Source organism: Meriones unguiculatus, chromosome 19, assembly GCF_030254825.1.
Source record: "Meriones unguiculatus strain TT.TT164.6M chromosome 19, Bangor_MerUng_6.1, whole genome shotgun sequence".
NCBI lineage: Eukaryota > Metazoa > Chordata > Mammalia > Rodentia > Muridae > Meriones > Meriones unguiculatus.
The window spans coordinates 24821442-24845995 of NC_083366.1; the positions used below are offsets into that span (position 1 = coordinate 24821442).

Below are 24554 nucleotides of genomic sequence, written 5' to 3' on the forward strand. Positions count from 1 at the left end.
ACCCTGGTGCACGTGTACACACACACACACACACACACACACACAGAATACACAAAAACCATTAATACTATTCTCCTCTTCAGAAAAGTGTAACTTTCTACAATGGAGAGCTCATTAAGAACTACTATATAAGCTAAGCAAGAAGGAGGACCCTGGGTAAGATGATCAATTCTCACTCAGAAAGGCAAATGGAATGGACATCAGAAGAGGGAGAAAACAGGGAACAGGGAAGGAGCCTACCACAGAGGGCCTCTGAAAGATTCTACCCAGCAGTGTATCAAAGTAGATTCTGAGATTCATAGCCAGACTTTGGGCAGAGTGCAGGGAATCTTATGAAAGAAGGGGGAAATAGAAAGAACTAGAGGGGACAGGACAGGAGCTCCATAAGGACCAAATATATCTGGGCACAGGGGTCTTTTCTGAGACTGGTACTCCATCCAAGGACCATGCATGGAGATAACCTAGAACCCCTGCACAGATGTAGTCCATGGCAGTTCAATGTCCAAGTAGGTTCCCTAGTAATGGGAATAGGGATTGTCTCTGACATGAAATCAGTGGCTGGTTCTTTGATCACCTCCCCCTGATGGGGAAGCAGCCTTACCAAGACACAGTGGAAGACAACACAGCCAGTCCTGATGAGACCTGATAGACTAGTGTCAGATGGGAGGGGAGGAGGACCTCCCCTATCAGTGGACTGCAGGAGGGGCATGGGGGGAGAAGAAGAAGGGAGGGCAGGATTGGCAGGGGATGAGGGAGGGAGCTACCAGGTGGGATACAAGGTGAATAAGTTGTAAGAAAAAAAAAAACAAATAAAATTTAAAAGAACCACTATGTAAATAAAATATGTAGCATTTACTGAATATCTGTCATGTGCCGAGAGCTCTCATCAACTGTAATAAATGTGGCCTGAGACTCCCTCCCATACTCAAAGCAGGAAAGCAGAAATTACCTGGATTCAGGTGGACTCCCTAAGCAAGTAGACTGAGAAGTTCCATGAGCTCATGTCCATGTAGCTAGCTATCCTCTGTGGTCAGTACCTTCAAATTCATAATTATATCACTGAACTTGTGTTTTTAAATGAAGTCTTTGGTAGCAATGAATCATGTGCATGTAGAGAGTAGATAGAGGAGGATGGAGATGCTGGAGGGGAACTCACGCCCCAGGATTTCATTTTAGTTAGTTCCAGCGAGTGTAGTCAAATACCCTAAACAGGTGACTTAAACCCCAGGAATGTATTGGTACAGATCAGGAGTCTAGAGCTCCAAGGTCCAACATCAGGTAACAGTTGACTCAATTTCTAGTGACAATTTCTAATGAAGTTTTCTGCCCTGCTTGTGTATTGCCACCTTCTTTCTACTCTGCCCTTAGGTGACAGAGGTGGGGGGAGGAGAGAAAAGAAGGGGCTGAGAGAGAGACAGACAGAAAGACAAAGAGAGGGGACAGTTGACTCCCTCTTTGGGGTCACTATTGACACTCACCTTCTTAGAGCAGGACTTTTGGCTTCTTCTCACGTTAACTACTTCCTTACTCATATGACTACACTAGAGAGTTCGGGACTTACCACATGTGTTTGGAAGGGAAACAATAAAGTATGCCTAAATATTATCCTGTCTTTGTTTGTATGGTTTACAGAAGCTAGAAACAGGAGGACACTGTTAAATTACAAGTAACAATGGGATGTGCTGTGTCTAGTCGGTATTACACGTTTCATGACTCTCACAAGACAGGGCAAAGACTTTCTGTGTAGCATAACTCATCACTCATACATGGTCTGCATGAACAGTTTATTGAAACTCACATAAACAGAAGGACCATGCTTAGAAAACTGTGACTAAACAAAATGTATAAAAATACTAACAGAGGTAGTCTTTAGGTGCCAAATTATTTGATAGCTTTTCTTTCTGCTCTTGAGGAGTTTTCAGAATTCTTTCATGAATACTTATCATGTTTAATGGAAAAACAGCTTTAATTATCCTACTGGATTTATTATCATTTGTTTTAAAGATAACATACGTCAAGCCTTTGTGAACAACCAAGTTTGGGCACTGGGACCTGACCCCTGCACATCATGACTGTTCTTAGTCACTGAGGTATCTGTCTTGCCTTTGGATATTAGTTCTGATGGTAATAAAAATATTTCCTACAAATGAATGAGAAGGTCTTTTTCGAGCTCGTGTTAGCAAGACATTCCTTTTACAAATCAAATTTTACATGGTATTACAATGTACAGTCTGGGCCGGAGAAAGAGGTGTCTGGAAGAAGAGAAACTGTTGTATTCTTTTCAACACTCATCCAGAAAGCAACTTGAAAAATCTCTGCTTGATCCCAAAACTGGTGAGTAATAGTTCAAGAGTCTTGGGAAGGGCACAGCTCGGGGAATCCTGCCCAGTAGTCCACCATTAAGGTAAGCGATCCCTTTTTGAAAGCTGTGGCATGATGTCAATGAAATGCCTATTCTCGAGTGGCTTCTCCCACTCAGGGACATTTAGCTCTATTTGCTAGTGTTAACCTCCTTAGCAACATTTTTAAACTATCAAACATAAAGCTCCAATATAGCAATGGGAGCTGACCAAATCATCTTCTTTAGTTTAGAAATATCTTTGTAAGAAATACCTTTAGAACTGAGTGAACTCGCTCATAATAAATAGAAACTGTGTACTGGAGCACAGATGTGCCAAGGCCCAAGCTCAAAGACTATTTTGTAGAGTTGGTTTTTTCCTTCCAGCTTTATGTAGGCTCTGGGGATCAAACTCAGACAACCAGGCTTACACAATTGTTTTTTACCCAGCAAGCAAGGCCTTTTTACTGTTTAATTTTTGTTTTGTAGTTGAAGAAAGCTGTTGTGATACCGGATATGATGAATTTTATGTGTCAAGTTGGCTGGCCATGGACTTCAGATGTATCATCAAATGTTACTCTGAATGTTTTTTATAAGATGAGATTTTTAATATACCATATACATATATATACATATATAGGTCTGTGTATATATATATATATATCATATATCCATGTATGGATATATCTATCCATCCAAATATATAAACATACCTTTCCCAATCATTGGAAAGGATAGGATAAAAGAATGAACTTCTCTAAGCAAGAGGAAAACTCGCAGACAGCCTTTCATCTTTTCTATCATTGGCTTTTCCTATCTTTGCACTTAAAGTACTGTGCGTTTTTGTGTCTTTAATGTCCCAATCTTCTCTAGAAAGTATTTGACTCACCAAGACTTCATAACCATCTTAGAGATGTCTTTAAAAGTATGTATATTTGTATGTATGTATGTATGTAATGTATGTATTATGATCTATCTATCCATTTCTTGTCATCTATAATTTATTCATCTATATCTCATTGATCTTCTATCTATCATCTATCTACAGATTTATTCTAGCTACATGCCTGTTTCTAATATCTATCTGCCTACAATGTAGCCATCTATCTACCTAGATAGCTATCTACCTACAGTTTATCTGTTCATTTATTTATTCCAATTAATGAATCCACATTTATCATAAACTAGAAAACACAGTATAACTTCAAATTTTCCCCATTCTCTCATTTCACCAGTAGGGACAGGGACTTTTCCTTTTCATCCTGAACTATCTTTTTAAACTTTGCATTGTGAACACTCAGAGAGGGCACTTAGAGTGTGTTTCTCAAGGCAAAGGTCAGACTGAACACACTTTCTGCCATTATCAAGGACTGACTCCTAAGCCCAAGTCCATCCCCTAAAATGTAATCCATTGCATGTCCAAATTAATGTTATTTGACTTTCTCTGAGTCACAGCTTGGGACAGAGGAGTAGGAGAACTGAAATTGCTGATACTCTACCTGTTGCTGCCGCTTGAGTCATAGAGTCCTTTCTTTCTGCCTTTGAGCTAAAGTATTCATGTCATGGGTCAGCATCAATGTAACTATGTAAACTAACAAACACAGTGCAATATCCAATCTTTCGCAGTTATTTTAGATTTGCAAGAAATATTTCAGAGGTTATACACTCAGAACCTAGGCACAAACAGTTCATGGTTGTTTAAAAACCCTGTTTTCCAAAGGTGAAGTCCATTCTTCTCCATTTGGTGTAGGTTAAACTAAATGAATCACTTCTCACAAGTAAAATGTTGCAGAAGGAATAAGGTGTGATGTCTGAGGCCTTTCTTAAATATCCTAAAGACTTCCTCCTTCTCTCTTGTCCTTAATAACCTTGTATTGTGACAAGGTTAGTAAGACACATAGATGACTCTCCAATTCCATGCTAGCCTCTAAAGGGCTACAAACTTGACAGACACCTTGACTGTGATGAATGAAACTGACCAGGAAAAGAAGTTCCTGTACTCTGAACTTTCTCATGAGTAATACATTCAAATAAATCAATTAATTAATGATAAGTAAATAAATAAAAGGTTTAAGTATAGCGACAAAATTAGAAAAGTCTATACTACCCATAGATTTGGTGGAATAGTGGCCAATATATGGAAGCTGCCTGACATTAAGGTAGCATCAGTAATCAACAAAACTCATGATCATTATCTGATTAGTGAATGAAAAGCCTAATTGTCCTAGTTTTTTTGTTGTTGTTTGGTTTTGTTTTGTTTTTTCCTATTGCTCTAACAAGCATCATTGCCAAAAAAAAAAAAAAACAAAAAAAAAAAAAAAAAAACAAGGTTAGAAAATACTTTATTTTAGCGTAGTCTACTGTCATGAGAGGTAAGGGCATTAAAAGTAATTCCATTTCCAATTAGCATGTCAGATTGCTGAAATTCACTGCTACAGTAAAAACACCTACAGAAACTTAGAGCTATGAATGTTAACAACTTAAAAATCTAAATTCTACAGAGGAAAAAATACATTTTTTAATTTATATTTTTTATTAATTACAGTTTATTCACTTTGTATCCCAGCCATAGCCCCTCCCTCATTCCCTCCCAATCATACCCTCCCTCCCTCTTCTCCTCCCATGTCCCTCTCCAAGTCCACTGATAGGGGAGGTCCTCCTCCCCTTCCATCTGACCCTAGTCTATCAGGTCTTCCTAGCATACAGGACTGGCTGCATTGTCTTCTGTTGCCTGGTAAGGCTGTTCCCCCATCAGGGAGAGGTAATCAAAGAGCCAGACACTGAGTCAGAGACAGTAACTGTCAGAGACAGTCTCTGTCCCTGTTCCCCTTACTAGGAAACCCACTTGGATACTGTCCTGCCATGGGCTACATCTGTGCAGGGGTTTTAGGCTATCTCCATGCTTTTAATGCTGGGGGTTGGTCTGGTGCTACATATTCGAATACTTGCCCCCAAGATCTGGCTATTGTGTAAACCTTGCTCCAATCTTTAAATTTTAATTGGTTAAAAAAAAATAGCTAGAAGCCTGTAACTGAGCAGAAGAGAAATAGGTTGAACTTAGATTCCTGGGCTTGGGTCAAATGGGGACCATGAGGCAGGAGAGAGAATTAGAGGAAGTTGGTGAGAAAGAAGTTGCCATGGGCAGTATGGGCCATGAGCATGTGGCCATGAGGGCTGCCCTGATGGATCAAAAGCAGCCCAGGCAGGAACAATTATGGCAAGTAACTTGGGGTGCGTAGCTGATACCCATCTGATTATGAGTTTCCTAAAGCTGAATTCCTTAAATTTTGGATTAAGTTTTCAATGACTGAAAACAAACCGGCTTGGTGTAATAGTTGTGGCTATGGCTAAATTTCAATGTGATTGACAGCAGATTTAACAAAGAAAAGCTGACTGTGTTACAATGGCCCCTTAAATCTTCACGAAACCCAGAGGCAGCTCAACTGAACCAACTTCTTACGTTCCACCTACATGTAATTATTTGCCATCAGTTTTATTATGTAAACTCCTTCTTATCAAATGTGACATTTGGAATAATAAAAACCTACAAGATTTTCTCTAGAAAAAATTAAAAAAAAAAAAAAGAGAGGCGAGGGCAAGAACTCAAGCAGCAACCATGGAGGATGCTGTTTACTGACTTGTTTGAACTGTTACCTTTGTTATACAGCCCAGACCCATCTGCCTAGAGATGGCACTACCCACAGTGCTGTGAACCCTCTTCAGTCAACCACTAGTCAATAACTTGCCCCACAGATAGGCCCACAAGACCAATCTGAAAGAGGTAATTTTCAATCAAGTTTCCCTCTTCGTTATTGACTCTCAAGTTTTGGGTCACGTTGAGAAACACATCTCTCTCTCTCTCACACACACACACTAGCATGTCCTACCTATAAAGTATTGTGTAAAGAGATTGAGCCATGACAATGAAACTCTAACCCCTTCATCATACATATATCACTTGGCACCATGCCTGGCATGAGGGTTGCAATCATTGAATCTTATTCCCTTTGCTGGGTTTTGTTTTGGTTTTTGTTGTTGTTTTTTTTCCCCAGCTTAGGAGATTTATGGATTCTTGTGTGGTGTTACCTATCATTCTCTTTTTCCACGTCTATGACAAATATGTTCTTGTAACTTTGCCACATCCAGGAGAAAATCACTCACACTTTAGGATTACTAAGCAATAAACATTAAAATAAATGAATATTTAAAAGTTACTGTTACCTAGTCTGATTTTGTTTAAAGATAGAAAAAAACATCATCACTTTGCCAGGGTCATGAGGAGGGGAAGGAGTGTGTCATTCCCACCCTAAGCAATTCATTAACACACCTCAGGCCTCATACAAAATACTCCAAATATTGGGTCATGCATTCAAAATCTAAACAAATGGATCTTTTCGAACATAAGTAAAAACATTAAAACTTTACATACACTAATTTTTATTTGATTCATTAAATTTGTATTTCTCTGTGTTTCTTAGTGTTCAGGACACAATACAAGACATATTATTATGTAAGTCTTCTGTTTATGTATATTTATCCGTATATAGTGTCCATAATTTCTACAAGAATATGAATGCTTTTGGAGGTGGATGTTCAAGAATGTTTTGTGAATAGTGTTGGTCTCCTGCAAGCATTTGGAGACCTCTGCCATAGATCATGCTTGAAATTAAAATTGTTACTGACACATAGCATTTACAGGAACTGAAACGAATTGTGTTTCCCAGCTAACAAGCATGTTTCACCAAAAAGTACATGATAAAGTGGCTGGATTTAAAGACTGTTTCAGAATTGCAGATAAGAGGCTCTCCTGTCTTTGAGACAAAGTGTGTCTGTATAATGACCACTGAGAGTGAAGTGGTATAGAGCAATAACCAAGTGAAAATTATTCCTGATCCAGAGATGCATGGAAGGTTTTACTGTGACCTAGGATAGCACCACCTCTCTTTGTTGCTCACTGAGAAGAGTTCTTGGGGTTCTCTTCTGACACTGGATTATTTAGGGAGCTGTTTATAGCACAGCTGATCACACATGTTACATATAAGACATATATGTGCAAGGTAAGGGGGCCCATCTTTGTAATTTTAGTACTCAGAAGGCTGAGGTCAGAGGGTTGCAAATACAGGGCCAGCCTTGGCTATAGAAGGAGATCTCTAAAAGCAAATACATATGTAAATTAAGTAAGATAAAATTTGCCTGGGTTTCTGAGACAAATAAGGGCCATTAGCATGATACTCACCTTGAAAAGTGCTATTACTCATGCATTTGTATAAATCAGATTCCTGTTGCTCAATGCAGAAGAACCAAAAAAAAAAAAAAAAAATCTGTGTACATTGTCAAGATGGAGAAAGTAGCTTGGAATAGACAGCAGCTTGCTGCTGTTCTTCAAAGCAGTATTGGAGATTTTATGGGCACTGTTTGGTGTTGGTTTTATTAATTTGAAGGAAAACTTTGGCATCAACCTTTCTTCTTACATTTACATTATCCCACTAACATATTAGAACCATACAGTGTGTGTGTGCACAAGCTATATGTATGAGCTTCAAATGCATATGCAAGTGCAGTTGTACATGCGTGTGTATATGTAAGTGGAAGCCAGGGGATGATATCATACATCTTCCTCAATCACACTGTAGCTTTAGTTTTAATTGTGTGCCTGTGTGTCTGTATGGGAGTGCAAATGAGTACAAGGACCCTTGGAGGTAAGAATAGGGCATCAAATCTTCTGGAGCTAGAAGTTACAGGCAGTTGTGAGACTCCAACATGAGTTTTGGAATCAGAGCTCTGGTCCTCTGCAAGATCACTATGTGCTTTAAACCACTGAACCAACTCTCTATGCCCCTCTACCTTGGTATTTCAGACAAAGTCTCTGATTGGACCCAGAACTCACTGATTCAACTAGCCTGGTTGGCTCATGAGTGGTATTGATCCACCTGTCTCCACCCACCCCATTGAGGTGCACCCCATGCACACTGATGTGCTTGGTCTTTCCAAGGATCCTTCGGATTCAAACCTAGCTCCTCAAACTTGTGCCAGTACTTTACCTACGGAGCCACCTCCCCAGCCCCTACACTGTCAAATTTTAATACAATAAGAGAAGGTGTAGAACAGGCATCTTTGGCAGTAAATACAACCTAGAAGAACTCCTCAATCTTTGGTGATTCTGGGAAGGATAAGCAAGATACAGAGCAAGTATGATGATCCTATATATAACCTACAAAATGGCATCAGGGATCCTACATGTCACCTGTAGAATTCTAAGGATCCTATACATCACCTAAAGATTCTAAAGATCTTGTATATCATCTGTTGGATAGCATTCTAGAAATCCTACCCATCACCCTAGGATTCAGATACCATTTGTTCAGAGTAAACTGAGGGACTTAAAGAACAATGAATTGTTCTGCTGTCTCACTATTATTAACAAGCAAGAAGTTATGCAAAGTATTACAGATCACTAATTATTTTTAGTGACACATTGCAATGTCTAAAGTTTCTAAATGAGCCATATTTCCATTGTGGTTTGACTCTGTTGCCTCATCTCACTATCTCTAAAGTTTTAACTTACATGTTGGAAATTTCCTTTATGGAAAATAAAGCCATGGTATTGGACAGATTAGAGTTGAATGAGCTGCTGAAAAGATGGCAGAGACAACTAGAATGTGTCACAGCAAATGTGAGCAAGGAGTCTGTTCCTACCGGAAGAAAGTCAGTTAAAAAAAAAATACGCAAATGGACAAAAGACATTTGAAGAAAACTAATCTCACTATTAAAGCCAATGCTTCACAGTCTTTGTGATTGACTATTGAAAGTGCTTTTGACATAAAACTCCACAAATGCAAATACATAGTTTCTCCTCCTAGATAAAGTCCAACTCTTTCAATACATTTAAGGCCTAAAGTCATTATCAAGTAGGAGAGAAGTTCCCTAAAGTATTTTCATGCATGGAACATTTGTATGTCTATGATAATTATGGAGTTACAAGAGAGTCACCAGGGAACGTTTTACATTATGCTTTCCTGTTGTATAAATTGAGATGTAAAATGGAGTAAATACATATCATGCTGGAAAATTTTGAGCATAATTATTCTATCCTCTTCTAGTCTGTCATATTTATACATCTCACCTACTCAGATATGTCTGCTCTGCCCAGGAATGCACATACTTCTGCAACCCACGTCTCACTCTGCTGCCACAGAGACATTGCCAACATTGACACGGCATGCTCTTCCTGGAGTTCGTATTTTAGCATGTGGGCCTCCCCATGGAGGCCCCAATTTATATTCTTTCCTTATGTCTGAATTCCAGTTGCTTCTATCATTTGAATAATTCTTCAGTGATTCTCTGGAATTGAATAATGAAGCCTCCTGTGCATGGACTACCTTGCCTTGCCTTACGGGAATCACTTGCTGAATGGAGTGCAAGTTCTTTCTGCAATTGGATAGTGAAGGATATGGTTCTGGCTTGTTGAAAATGTGGTCTGTTTGCTTGTAAGATTATTGTAGCAAAGTTCCACAAGCAGGATGGTATGAACAGTATGGATGTATTGTCTCACAGTCCTGAAAGTTAGGAGCCAGAGCAAGGTGCTCACTGGACTTAGTTCTTCCTGCGGCTTTAAAGACTGTGTTTTGAGCACTTCCCTTGCTTCTGAAGTTTGGCTGGAGAACCTCAGCATTTCATGTCTTGCCAATGTATCATCTCTATCTTTGAACTTTGTGTTCATTTGGCTCTTTCCTTATTTAATGCCTGTGTCGTATGGACCAGAGTTTTCCTTAGAATCTCAGTTTTGACTAATCTTCTTAATGAACATCCTGTTTCTAAATCTGATCACATTCTGAAGTATTTAGAATTGGGATTTTAACATATGTGCTAGGCACAGCTAAACCTCAGCATCTAGGGAAGTCTGTATTCCAGAGCGTTCCCCTGAATCCTGCAAATGGCTGTCTTGAACTCACAGAGCCCTCACTGGCTGACATGTTAATGTTCTAGATGGGAAACATGATACAGCAAGTTACTAAGCCTCAAGTTGTTTGAAAAAATCCCAATTTATATCTATAGTTTGGCTTGATTGTGCCTTTAATAGTTTTTCTTTCTTATCTCTCATTCTGTTTCCCAAAGATGACAAAGGCAGAAATCATGGCCTTTAGCTTTCATATTCTTATATTGAAAGAAATAAAGTACTAAGAAAGTTCTGGGTTTTGTTTTCTTTTCCTTTAAAAATCTAGTAGCACATACAAACTGGCCACACTAACACACATACACACACGCACTCAAACACACAAAATGGGTCTTAAAAAAGGGAGAATTCCCTTCTCAAAGTCATATTTGCTAGAATGAAATCAAGTCCTCCTTTTACTTTTAATTTCAATTTCTTTTATCTAAGAGTTAATGAGTTCACCTGGGTTTAAGGAGATTTGTAATGGATTTTTAAATCCTTACTATTATTATTTTTATTATAACACTAGGTTATTAATACCAAGCTAAAAATGTCACTCAACATGTAAAATGAAGTGTTAAGTATCTTTTAGCTTTTAAGAAGTACATTATATGAAAAGTCCATTATAAAAATAATCTCAGGTTATAGCCAGTTCTCAAAAGACCTGGAAAATAAGATTTTTAAATCATAGTGCTACAAGCCATTAAAACAAATAAATTTGTAAAACTTACTAAAATTTCAGCCTCAGAAATGCTCCTTAGAGAACGGAGACAATTTGTACTAAAAATTGTAATCATATATTTACGACTTTCACTTAAAGTTAAAATTACTAATAGTCAATGATGATAATACAAAATTCTGCAGGATTTACACTTAATATGGTCTGCCAGCCTGGAATGCATATTGAACCATGAAAGGAATGGTCACCTAGTATCCACTGGCTGACATTCCTACAAAAAGGAAAATGTACAGACTCTCGCCCTCAGGCTTTCCTCACAGAGACAGGAGAAGGCAAGACAGATGCTCTCCCATCCACAAAAGAACAGGCTCCAGGTATCAACTGTGGCCAGTGCAATGTCAGGTAAAGGAGAAGGAAAGGGATCAAGATCTCTTACTGGATAAAGAAGAATGTTGAAGCTAGAGAAGATACTCCCCCAGCTATTCCCTGGGAAGGCTGAGAGGTTCCAGTTCTGAAGCAATGACTCCAGATAGTCTGTTGGAATGAATGTGGAAGGTGAGCATGAGGCAAATGGAAAAACTTGAATTCTTGTAAGGCCCAGGACACCTCTGCCTAGGACATTTGTAGATGGAATAGGGGTAGCATTATTTCTGACTCATAGTTTCATTCATATTTTCATCAGAGTGAGGAGAATTCATAGCGCTTCCACTACATAAGAATTTGTTGTCCAGCAGAGATGGCTTGTGTGAATGAATGTACAACAGAATTACAGAGTACTCCAAATAATAGTTATGATGGTAATGGCCCTACTAAAAGTATCACTTCCAGAACTTTGTTCCATGAAATACTATGAAGGCAGCTATCTGTACATGTGTATATTTTAAAATTCCTTGCTTTTAAATTTTCATTTGAACAATAAATACAATCACATACTACAAGGCTGGTCAAAAGCCTATGGCTGGAAAGATCACAGGCCTAAGGGGGAATACACTGCTTTTGTTTCTCTGGATAGACAGGCTGTCAGACTGCCATGTAATTATTGATGTTCATACCCGTAGACTATGTGCACTCTCAGTCCAGAACAAAGAAGCTCCTTTTTGCAGAGAGCAATGATTAATACTGAGACTTACATTTGGTACTGAGAAAGTACTGAGAAAAATGGCATCTAGCTCATATGAACACCCTCAAGACCCATGGAACAATGTAAAAGAAAGAATTTAAGAGCTGGAGTTGGGGTGAGCGCCAAAAAGGCTGAAACATTGCTGTTGCAATCATGAACAGCGAGCAAGCAACTACTGATACCTACACGAGACTGGGCCTTTCAATGTTCCATCCATTCCTGAGGGGCCATTGTCTGCTAATGGTTGTGTATTGAGGAAGGCTCATTCTTTTTATTGGTGCAGGCACTGTGAGAATGAGGTACTATAAGGTAAAAGGAGCAATAATACATTGGATATATGCATACATTTATCAAAACTAAAGAAAAAATTGAAGAAATGTAATCTCATAGTTTAGAATTCCAAATATATAATGAAAGTGGGAATTTCCTCCTTAGGAAATATTTTCAGATTAATTAATCATATAAGACAGTCAGGCTTCTGACTTTAGACTCACACTTCATTACTCATTTTCTTAACCAGTATCAGCATTTCACAGATCAATCGCCAGCTACCACTAAAAATATTCTGCAGACAGTAACTCAAACACAATTAACTCACAGACCCTGAAGGTTGGAAAACACTGAGGAGCATTCAGATGATTTTACACAGGGGACCCGTAGTTGGTCTGGGACTCAAATGTTCTGAAATTTTCTCAACATGTATCAAGATTCAAATCAAAGTTGTCAGGGTATGTACACATAAATTCAACCTTTGACTAAATGAATCACACTATTTGTACAATCAGCCATAATTACTGCTTTATTATCAACTAAATTATTAATTTTATATGGCTGCTTTCAGTCATCAAATAAGGCTAAGAATACTCTAATCCTTATATAATGGAGAGAAACAAAGCACTGTCTGATTATTAGACAGTGTCTATTAAAATGAGGTTTATATTTTAATTATTTTATGCTGTGCCATGTCATAGTGGAAAATGGTGGAATACGCCAACTTAAATTGACTTATAAGCTTTTATTCTTTATGTATAACATAAATGTAGTGCTTCATACATTATATACCTAGTCTTTCTTACCTTTTCTTTGTGCATAATGAAACTACAGCAAGAAAAGAGAGAGAGAGAACTCATTATTCCTAAGGATGATTTGAAGAAGTCTTTTAATTTAAAATCGAGGCATAGAAGTGTGCGTGTGTGTGTGTGTGTGTGTGTGTGTGTGTGTGTGTGTAGTGTTCTCCAGAAAGACAAAATACAAATGAACACTTTTTATGACACTAAAAATACTCAGCTCTGGAGAGGACAGAGAGTACTGTGATAGAGAACTGAAATGGAGGGAGGGCATCTCTTAGATGAGCTAGAAACGTAGGGCATTGGAAACTCCCAAGAGTCTGTGAGTGTGACCCTAGGTAAGACTTTGAGCAATGGAGGATATGGAGCCAGAAACAGTCATCCCCTGTAACCCTGCAAGACTTCCAATAGAGAGACTGGAACACTGAACTAGCCACGTAACATTTGACCTACAGTTAGTCCTGCCTACAAAATGTGCACAGAAAAAGACACAATAGAAATTGAGGGAGTAGCCAACAAATGACTGGTCCAGCATGAAACTCATACCATGATAGAGAGCCAGTGTCTGACAGTGCTAATGACATTCTGCTATATTTGCAGACCAGACAGAGGCCTAGCATAACTGTCATCAGAGAGGCTCCACACAGCAACTGGTGGAAACAGAGGCCATCCTGTGGAAGATGGAGAGGTAGGACTCAAAGAGCCAGAGGGATCAAGGACACCAACAAAAGAAATTTACAGAATCAACTAACTTGGCTCTATAGGGGCCCACAGAGGCTGAACTGTCAACAGGGAGCATGCATGGGATTGACCCTTTGTGCAAACGCAGCTTGGTCTTCCTGTGCGATTCCTAACAGAGGAAGCAGAGATTGTTGCTGACTCTGTTGCTTGCCTTTCAGGCCCTTTCTTCTTGCTGAGCTGCCTCCTGTAACCTTAATAGGATAAGATGTGCCTAGCCTTACTGCAACTTGATATGCCAAGCCTGCTTGATACTTAAGGGAGGCTTCCCCTATTCTGAAGAGAAAGGGAGGAGGAGTGGGTGGGGGTGGGGAGGGGAGTTAGGGGGTATAGGCTGGGAGGAGAGGAGGCAGGGGAAAGTGCAGTTGTGATGTAAAGCAAATAAATACACTAATTAATTCAAAATACCCAATTCCATGCACTCAATTACTTTTTTAATAGATTTAGTTTTATTTACTTCTATAAGTTTTTTTGGCAAAACTATTGAGAAATTTCACAGATGAAAATGACAATTATTTTTAAAACCTCTTAAAGGAAAGGGATAAGAAGAACAGATTTGGGTGGCATGGTGACAGAGGCTTATCATTTCAGCATTCAGGAGGCCAGAATAAGATGGTGGAGAGCTCACAGCCAGCCTGGGCTGTGTACCTATCTGTCTTTTCCCAGAAATATTGTATTTATTTTTAAAGATTTATATTCTAGGTACTTTGACACTAGTCAGAACTTGTGGAAACTTGGATGTCGCACTCAGAATAACATCAAATGGTTTCTTTGCCTCCAAGCTACAGGAATATGACTAAATATTTGTATATTACAACCCTTAGTCCATAATTTCAATTCCTTCACTTCCAAAACTATTAAATGAGAAAATCCCAAATTAAGTAATTTATAACTTTCTGATTGCTTATCTTGAGTAGCTTGATGAAACTTTATATCCCTCCCACCCTATAGAACATATCCACTCTGTATGTGCTACCCTCCCAAATGTCACTGAATTGCCATCTCAACTATGGTATTAAATCTCATAGAGTAGTATTTGTTGTCATGTAAGTCTTACATATTATCCTATTATTACATCACAGTACCTATACCACTCCATTTCACTGAGACACCCAGGATGAATGCTCTTACATCATGGGAAGCAAGTGAAGGCCATAAACTGTAGTAGAAGGAAAACTTTCATATCTCCTGCAATATCCAACATCTGGAGTTCTGCACATGAAACACCATCATCACTATGTTAATAAAGAGACTGCTCTCAGCCAAAGCTGATGAGGCTATCTTGTCTCTCTTCTTCCTGTCTCTCTGCTCCCTTCCTTCTATCTGCCCTTCCTTCGTCTCTTATTCATTAAGGACCACACCTGTGTTTCCACTTCATGCCTACTCAGACTCTCTGGTCTATCATTTCTCACAGGTGTTTCTTTCAATAAATTTCTTTTATTCTGTCTCCTTGAGAGCCCAGATCTACCACACTGTAGGAATGAAGCAATAATAAAGACAGCTTGAATACAAGAATGACCCATTAATAAATGGTACATATAGGTTTTTATTTTTCTGATGGAGATAATAAAAGGAACATTCCAGCAAAAGCTGCTGCAGAAGGCCCCAAAACAATAGGTACAAAATAGAAGCAATAAGAGAGTCTTGTTCAGGGGAGATGTCCTTGAGAAGGTAAGGAATACTAGCATCTTTAATATCATTGATCATATCAAAAGAAGATTGGCCAATCAAGGGAGAGCTTAGAGATTCTCTACTGACAGACAATGAAAAGCTAAGCAATATATAAACAAACATATAATTATCAACTGCCTAGGAAATAATGAGCATAACAAGAAAGTCATATAGACACCATTACAGAAACATGAGGGCAAATGGATAATACTGCTTTATTTCCCATGTGGGAAATCAATAGATGATTCTTAGAAATGGAAACTTGAAAACCAAATAGGAATAGGAGGATGGCTTGTAGAGCTATGTTATAAGTACCAAGAGGATGCTAAAAGGTTTGAAACTACTTGCTTCTAGATAGAAAAGTCTTAGGAACAGTCTGGGAATGGCTGCTTCTCTTAAAATTAGTGTGAGTTGTACATAGTGCTGGGACCACCTGCATTTATGAAATAAGCTGAGTAGAGCAATTTCTTTCCTAAAACTTTGTGTGTGTGAGAATTTTATTAAATATAATCAGAGCTGGAAACATTACCCCAATATAGAGTGCTATACCATATTAGAATCCCTGTCTTCAAATCCCAGCTTCCTCTTTAAGTAGAATCATGGACATTGATGATCTGGATTTCAGAGGCATCATCCATGATGGGGACAATGTTATGACTATTTCATGGAAACACAGCAAACACACTGCAGGCACATGATAACACATCCCAGAAAGGCCAGCTATCAGTCTGTACATAGCTCTTTCTCTCATTCCTACAGGTTCCTGCTTAAGAAGTACTCAAAGGTTGGGAGAAGGTGACACAGTGAATGAGAACACAGCATCTGGAACTTGACTACCTGTGTGTTCAAAGTCTCATCTATGACCTTGGGCATGAACTTAAACTTCTTTGTTTCATAATTCTCTGTTCATACTTACCATAAATTACTAAAAAGTAATTGAACCAATTCCCTCTATGGTGGATGGGTGAAAAAAACTGAGCACACACAAACATGTAAGACAGCATAGCTTATGCTTATCAGGTAGTAAATATTGTGTATATGCCTGTTTCATTTTTTTTTTAACATCTTCAATCATTGAGAGAACTTTCTGTTAATATATTCCCTTGGGTCTTTTGCAAATCTAGGTTAAGTCAGACTTGTAACAATAGTAAAAAATAACTATTTTCAATCTAATATTTATTATTTTTTTCATAGAGCATGAAAACACTGAGTTCACCTGCCAACCTCCTTTTAAGTGTTGGCTAGGGAACCAAGGGTCAAATTCCTCCCCTATAACTGACCAGCAGTATCATGTTGGACAAATCAAGAGGTGTGTTCACTTCTGACATTCTATTCCCATATCTGAAAGATCAGTTTAAAATAAAATTCAGCTCCTAAAGCTATGCAGGATTACCCCTGGCTTTGTATGTGCAGTTCTTATTGTTATGCCTGGTACGCAACAGATGCTCAGTGAATGTCAAATGTCAATTGCATTACTAGAATAATCATTACTGTAATGTTTTCCTCCATTCAAGACCTTGAGTGGAAGACACACCTGTCTGAGAAACTATCCAAAATCTTCTATTAATTCCTGATTCTTTCTGTTTTTATTTATGTATTCATGTATATGTTCATACGTGCAGGTGAGCACATGCATGTGCTCAGCAGCTGCCAGAGGCAAGGTGTCTATTTCAGGAATTGTCCTCAGTCATTCTCCACCTGTAAGTTTATTTTAAACTTTGTATATGGGGGATGCAAATGAGTGCGGGTACCACTGGGTCCTACGGAAGATCAGTATGTACTCTTAAATGCTAAGCCCTCTCTCTAGCCCTTCCATTTTATTTTATTTTATTTTATTTTTTGAGACATGGTCTCTCTCTGAACATGGAGCTCATCATTTGGCTAGAATTCCAGTGCTCTTTCTGCCTCCACTTCCCCAATGACAAATGTGTGGTGACAAATGTGTGGTGGTACACCCAGACTTTCCCGGATGCTCTCTTGGGATGCGCTTTACCAGCTGACCTATCTTCTCAGACCTCCCAATTTCTTATCACATATTTGATATGTTTCGAGGAATTCAGTCCTTTGCTATCTATTTATAGTTTGTGGTAATAAATGTGTTATCTGAAACCTACATTTAAAACATAATTTTAAGGTGCTCATGGGGGTGTGTGTTTTCTATTGTTTCTCTTGTTAACAAGCAGTTTTTATGCATTTGTGTCCTACAACTGAAAAACAAAAGTAAAAATCACACATATATTTTTAAGATTTTCTAAAATTTATTATGCATATGTGTATGAGAGCATGTGAATTTGTGCATGTGAGCACAGTGCCTGCAGAAGTGAGAAGAGGGATTTGTGTTCCCTGAGGCTGGAGTTACAGGTGGCTGTGGGCCTCCCTGTATGCATGGAGCAGAACACTCTGCAAGAGCCCAGAGTGAGCTTAATTGCTGAGCCACCTCTCTGGCACACAGTAGCGGTTTTTTGACTGCTTCCTCTGGGTGATGGAGCTGGCCATCTTGACTTGTAATATATGCTACTACTTCCAAAATGAATGGCTTAAGCCAGGAGCACTCAATAATTTGGTGTATATGTGCATGCTTGTGTGTGTGTGTGTGTTATTATCTTGCATTGTCAGTCCACATAACCTTTATCTCCTGATGATATTTAAATTATTGCTTTTTTTAGGCAAAATCTCATGTATCCCAGATTTCCCTCAAACTCTGCAGCCAAAACAACCTTGAACTCAGATTCTCCTTCCTCCACCTCCCAAGTGCTAGAATGGCCCTAGGGTAGGCTGAACCCCGAACTTTGTGTTTGTCAGGCAAGCATTTTTCCATCTGAACTATATCCCAAGTCTCTTAGTGAGTACTGCTTTGAGTCAAAAATCCCATCACAAATCAAATCTCAAGGTCAGCAGAAAAGAATGCTGTTCCTCTTCTTAAGTTTATTCCGTGCAGAGAAAGAAGATCCATCAAAGCACAGTGGAATCCTCTGGGTCAATGGCTTTGTTTTCCACTTTTACTGCAAAGAGATTAAACTATTAGAAATAAAGAGGGCAGGGTGAAGAAAGCTGGTCAAGTATCTGAGAGTTTGATGGGATTTGCATTCTCGGTTAATAAACACCTTTGATTTGAGGGAAATTAAAGAGATCCTTCTTTAGAATCTGAAGGTCAGTACTCCATTTTATCGTGATATGAAAGCTGAAGGTCAGATCAGAGATAATTGGTTGGAGCATTCCAGAGAAAAATAAACACCACTCACCTATCTCAAAGTAGCCAGGGTTTTGTGCATAACTCTGATTTTCCCTGCTTACTCGGAAACCAAACCAGAATGAAAGTCTTCCAGCATTCGGGCACAAACTGGTCAAGTGTCTTCCATAGGTGCAATTCATCTGAGACTTAGAGGAGGGAGAAGCCGTAAGTGCTTAGTTCTAACTGCAAACAGCTTCTATTTAAGCATAGAACAGCATTAACAAGAGCCTCAAGGAGGAATAAGACTTCCTTCCCCTTTCTGTTAAGGGAGTTGAAGAAGTCACCCTAGTGTGACATGCTAAACATAATATTACAAGCGGGGTGACGGGGTGACTCTGTTACAGCAGGTGAGTGTCTGATCCCAGTATTTCCAGGTTTTGAGCCTCTTGTCTCAAAATGAGAGTTAACATGGATATTTTAAAAGAAGTAAGATAATTCTACTTGGAGCAAAGCCATTGTACAGATTAAAGAGAGGCAACTGTCAAGACTGACAGTGAAACCACATAAGGAATAATATTCAAGGACCCAAGCAAACTACTTTTTATGGGGTTGTGAGAAAGAGGACTTGCTTTCTAAAAGACATAGTTTGAGTCCCTATTTTGATTGATAGATTACAAAATCATTCTTCTACTGTATATGTTACTATCCATGACACCCCCAACTTGAAGCACATGCTATCCCAATTGTGCAAAGCCATAGGATGACAAATAGTGGGTTCACCCAAGAAAGTAACTAGGGGACATAGTTTTTCTTTACTGCACATGTACCCAAACCATTCAGGTCCTTCTGCTCTTTGTACCCAGATGTGTCAGGAACACATATGAATGAAGAATGTCTAAATATGAAAGTCATCATTTTTCAAAGATGGGAATGCGCAACCTGGGGTTGCAACACTTTTGGGGGTCGAATGACCCTTTCACAGGGGTCACCTAAGACCATGGGAAACATAGATATTTACAATTCATAACAGTAGCAAAATTACAGTTATAAAGTAGCAACAAAAGTAATTTTATGGTTGGGGGTCACCACAACATAAGAAACTATATTAAAGGGATCAGGGCTTCATTTTCACAACTTCATTTAAACTTCATTTTTCTGTCTCCCCAAAGGTTCCCTTTCCAGTTAGAAACATAGGGGTGTGAAATTCGAATCCCCATCAAAGCTAATCAAGAGACTATTTTTTCTTCTAATGCACTCTCACCTGAAAGCTCCCTCTGTAACACAGATCTAATTACAGGTGTCCAATTTATAAACAGCTCTGTGGAAGGTAAACAGGGGCGGCATTCTTCTATGATCTCAGCTACTACCTTCACTGGCGATCAACAAGACCCTCAGTCTCCATCTGTGGAACCATAGCACTGGTTTTCAGAGTCATTAATGAAAACAAGACACAGCATATTCTGGGCTCTGTTATATTTACAATTATTCCTCAACCACTCTTCTGCAACATAACGTTTAGATTCAAGTTCACTGGTAGAATCAGTTACTAAGCAAAGAAGTACTTCCTTAATTTTATATAAAAATAATTTTAAAACTTATACATATTAAATATATATATGTATGTATACATATATACACATGGACTTTTTGAATGCATGTATGTCTGTGTACCACTTGTGTGCCTGGTGCTCAGAGACCAGACTAGGGTATTGGAGCTGGGTAGTGGGGGAACAAGCCATTAATTGCAGCACTTAGGAAACAGGTAGGCAAATCTTTGTGCGTCTGAGGCCAGCCAGCTCTACAGAGCTACTTTCAGGACAGCCAGGGCTACACGAAGAAACCCTGTCTCAAACAAACAAAAACAAAACAACCAAACAGAAGAATAGGGTATCGGGTCCCCAATTGTGAGCCAAAATACATGGCTGGGAAATGTACTTGACCCTCTGGAGGAGCAGCAATACCTTTAACCACTGAGTCATCTCTCCAGCTCCAGAAGTACTTTCTTTAAAAAATAAAATCCCATTAATTTCTAGAGACTAAAAGAATCAGGAGCCTTTTCTCAAGAATCCAAGAGCAAGAAAGAATCACTTACAAAAATCTTATTGAAGGCTTGAAATGTAGCTCAGTAAAATGGTTGCCTGATAACTACAATGCCCTGTGTTCTACCTACAGCATAGCATAAGCCAGGCATTGTGGTACTGTAATCTCAGCATTTGGGAGCTGAAGACAAAGGGTTTAGAAGTTAAAGGTCATCTGGAGTGACATGGTGAGTTTGAGGCCATCCTGTACTAAATAGGAACCCATCTCAAGCACCAAACCAAAGTCCATGTTGCCATGAATAAAGATGTGTTCCTACAATCCCAGCATTTACGTTTAAGAGGATGAGGCCAGCCTAGGCTACATAGTGAATCCAAGGTAAGCCTGAGCTACAAAAGAAGAGTATATCAAAAACTACAATAAAGAAAACAAGTCCAGTTAACCAGAGCTTAAATTGACATCTAATAAAAGGATCTCTGCCTCACAGGCGTGCTGGCTCTCCCGCCTTAATAGCAGACAGTTCTAGGACCCAGCTGCAGCCGTTGGCAAAGTGGCTGGCTAATGTTCTGGAATGCGGCCTGCGGCTGTTCCATGAATTTTCCCTCTGAGCAAACAAGCTGGCTCTAGAGGTACTCACACATACTCACTTATTCCCATTAGCAACCCCAAACAAGCAAGTCGCTTTACCCAAACAGCAGGAGGGACGGTTATTTTTAAATGTGCCCTGTTTGACATGTTTCACAATTTGTAATTTCTCAAGAACCATACAACTATTAGCATTATAGGGGAATTCAGAAGCAGACACACCTAGTAGGGAGAGAGTCAAGGAAGGGCAATGAGTGCTTTAGAAATGAATGAAAGTGAGGAATTCTTATTTATAGGGTTCTAGTCCCATTCTTACAAAGTGCTATTGAAATGAAGTTTAGGCTCAGCCTGGCAGTAAGACTTTAATCCCAGTACTGGAATAGGGGGTGCAGAGGCAGACAGATCACTGTGAATTGCAGCTTGGTCTGCTTAGGGTGTTCTGAGCCAGAAAGAGCTACAAATTGAGGTCCTTTTACAAAGGAATAAAACAATAACAACAAACAAACAGAGTTTAGAAGAAAACTAGCTGTGACTTTTGGTCACTATCAAAGAAACTCATTACATATTTGTCTTTCAACATGTTTGGCTGCCTGTTTTTTTTTTTTTTTTTAATATAAATATGTTCCCAACTAGCCCTGAGGACTGTAGCCTGATCAGTACACCCAGGGGAAAATAGCAAGTCAAGGAGGTAGAAGTTTTTTTGTTTCCCATAATATCCTTGTGTGGGCTGAATTGAGGAGGGACCATCCCTTTCCTGTGAAGGCAGCTCCTGCTCAGTCAGTTTGTCAGCATGACATAGCTAAAAACTCCTCAGCCCTCAGCTGGTGTGTTTATACCCCTTCAGATACCAAAGGAGAGTGTACCTCCTGCACAACCTCTGGCTTCCTCCAACAGAGCCTTCCTCATCCAAATTCATCCTCCAGGTGAGCTTGGTTTACAAAACACACATTTGAATCTCTCAGATAAGCATACTGAAGGTTAGTAATTACAGTATTGCCAATTACAGTATTGCCAACTACAATAATAAGGAAAAGCATACGGTAACACCATACGTCACTAAAAGGTGGGGGGAGGGGTTCAGTCATCGGGGACACACGCTTACACAACCCAGCCATTTTTTTCTGAGGTTATATCTGAAGTCAGCAATTCTCACAGATGGAGGGAGCTGCCCTCTTAATGCACACTATTATTTCACAATTAAATTTTCCTTTTCAGCATACCAAACTACTGACAGGCCAGTGTGATAGTCAGCCTTGCTTGAAAAGACACAGGTAATAAGCTGAGGAAAGTGTTATTTCCCCGTGAGAGTCGTTTCTTGGACAACTCCTTTCATCTGGAAACCAGGAAGTGAGTCAGCTGTACTAACTTCAATCTCTTGCTTGCTGTTTCGTTATTCATCCAGAATAGGAACAGGTTTTTTTTGTTGTTGTTGTTTTGTTTTGTTTTGTTTTGTTTTGTTTTGTTTTTCTTCCTCAGAGAACCTGGTATAACCAAGCTTGTTGAAATCTCCTCTTCAAAACATCTACAGGTTCTGTTGTCAAAGATCTTAACAGCCTCTGATTGGAAAGGTGCCTGGCTGGTCACAAGATTATGACTCACTGGCGTTAGCTAAACACAAAGCTCAACTGACAAAACCCATGATGTCATTCCATTTCTATGTGTCTTTAACATAGTTTAGATACAGAAGTCCTTGGGTAATATGCAAAGCTTTCAAAAAGAACGTGTTTGAAATGCATAGAGAAAGGAAACACTCAGTGTTATGTCTGAATAACAAAGGCAATGCAGACTCCAGGATTCTGGCTTCTGGTATTTGCTTGATACAAAGTACTTCACAAAGTTTTACAGTGTATAAACTAGTCACTAAGGCTGGTTAAAATTTAACCTAACTGAAATGTTTTGGACTTAAGTAACTACTGAGGAATGCCAGGTTTGGTAGCACTGAAAATCAACAACTGTTTCCTTGAGACCCACCAAAATCAGCTGCAGAAGAATTTTTAAAAAATGTTTCAAAATCAAGAGAAATATTAAAGTTCCTTCTGTGTAGGAAATGTGACCATCAATAACTTTCTGTCTTCTTTCTGGAGCCTTATATTTATTTAAGAAACAAACATTACTTTTATTATTAAAAACAACAGAAATGAAGTGACAAAAAACAAGCAATTATTTTCTAAGAGTGACCCATAAAGGGCAAAATATAAAAACCGAAATGGACCAAATCATCTGACCTTACCCCTGTGCTGAAATGTAATGTCAGGAAGATCACACAAAAGGGTGAGATCATTGCTTACCTAACCAGCTACTGGTCCTGAAGGAATAAGGCATCCTCCATATCCAGAAACACAGGTAGCAATCTCTCCTAAGAAACTGAATCAGTCATTTTAGCAAAAAGCCAGCCAATGATGAAGAAAGAATGGGTAATTAATTATGCTGACCGTACTACGGATTTATTTGTGGGTGAGGGGTTCAAGGCAAGAGTGTTTCATTTGGGAAAGGTTTAGGCTCATGTGATGAAGTGATGTTGCTTTCAAATTGAGCAAATTATTCTTTAACTTCCTTTTTCCAGTACTGCTTGTTCACTTCTGGGAAATCTTACGAAAACACAGAAGCATTGTCAAACTCAAAAGCGGAAGTCAAGGATTTGAAATGTGATGGTACATCCTACTTTCTTGTTTCCAGTAGAAGCAGCAGGATTTGAAGAAACTTCTTTATTCATTGTAACTTCATTTTCCCTTAAATCTTGTCTTAAAAATCTGTCTGTCTGCATTCAAGATTATTTTTCCACAGACTCCTTAATATTAAGGCTGCCATTGAACAGCATTGTTCCCCAGCAACCCAGATAGTCTTAGATAGTCAGGCCTCCTCAGTGTGTGTGTGTGTGTGTGTGTGTGTGTGTAGGTACACAATTGTACTTACATGTGGAGGAGAGAGGACAACCTCAGGTTTTGGTTCCCAGGAATTATACACCTGACACCTTTTAGACAGTTTCTCAATGGGTCCTGGACTTAACACTTAAGCTAGGCTGGCTGACCAGCAAGACCCAGGGGTCATTTTCTCTGTCTCCACGATACTGAAATGACAAGACTGAATGTCCATGTTTGGCTCTTTATATGGTTTCTGGGAATCAAAATAAGGTCCCCATGCTTGTGTGGCAAGCACACACTGGGATATCTCCCAGGACCCTTCTCCTCTTATGCTGGTCCTGCTCCATCACAGA

The 24554-nt window shown here is 39.1% G+C and overlaps 2 long non-coding RNA genes across 4 annotated transcripts; one reads left to right on the top strand and one right to left on the bottom strand.

Annotated features, from left to right (window-relative positions):
• Positions 1–15403: 15403 nt before the first annotated feature.
• Positions 15404–23779, bottom strand: LOC132649249 (uncharacterized). Of its 3 annotated transcripts, none has more exons than XR_009587684.1 (3): positions 23629–23779; positions 18789–18924; positions 15404–18548 (listed from the first exon to the last, which is right to left on the bottom strand). It is a non-coding gene; the product is annotated as an uncharacterized LOC132649249 (long non-coding RNA). The 3 variants fall into 3 exon arrangements; XR_009587685.1 differs by lacking the exon at positions 23629–23779 and adding an exon at positions 19980–20111; XR_009587683.1 differs by lacking the exon at positions 23629–23779 and having other exon boundaries at positions 18789–18999.
• On the top strand, positions 22134–24027 carry LOC132649250 (uncharacterized). The gene is made up of 3 exons (XR_009587686.1): positions 22134–22263; positions 22556–22687; positions 23904–24027. It is a non-coding gene; the product is annotated as an uncharacterized LOC132649250 (long non-coding RNA).
• The last annotated feature ends 527 nt before the right edge of the window (positions 24028–24554 follow it).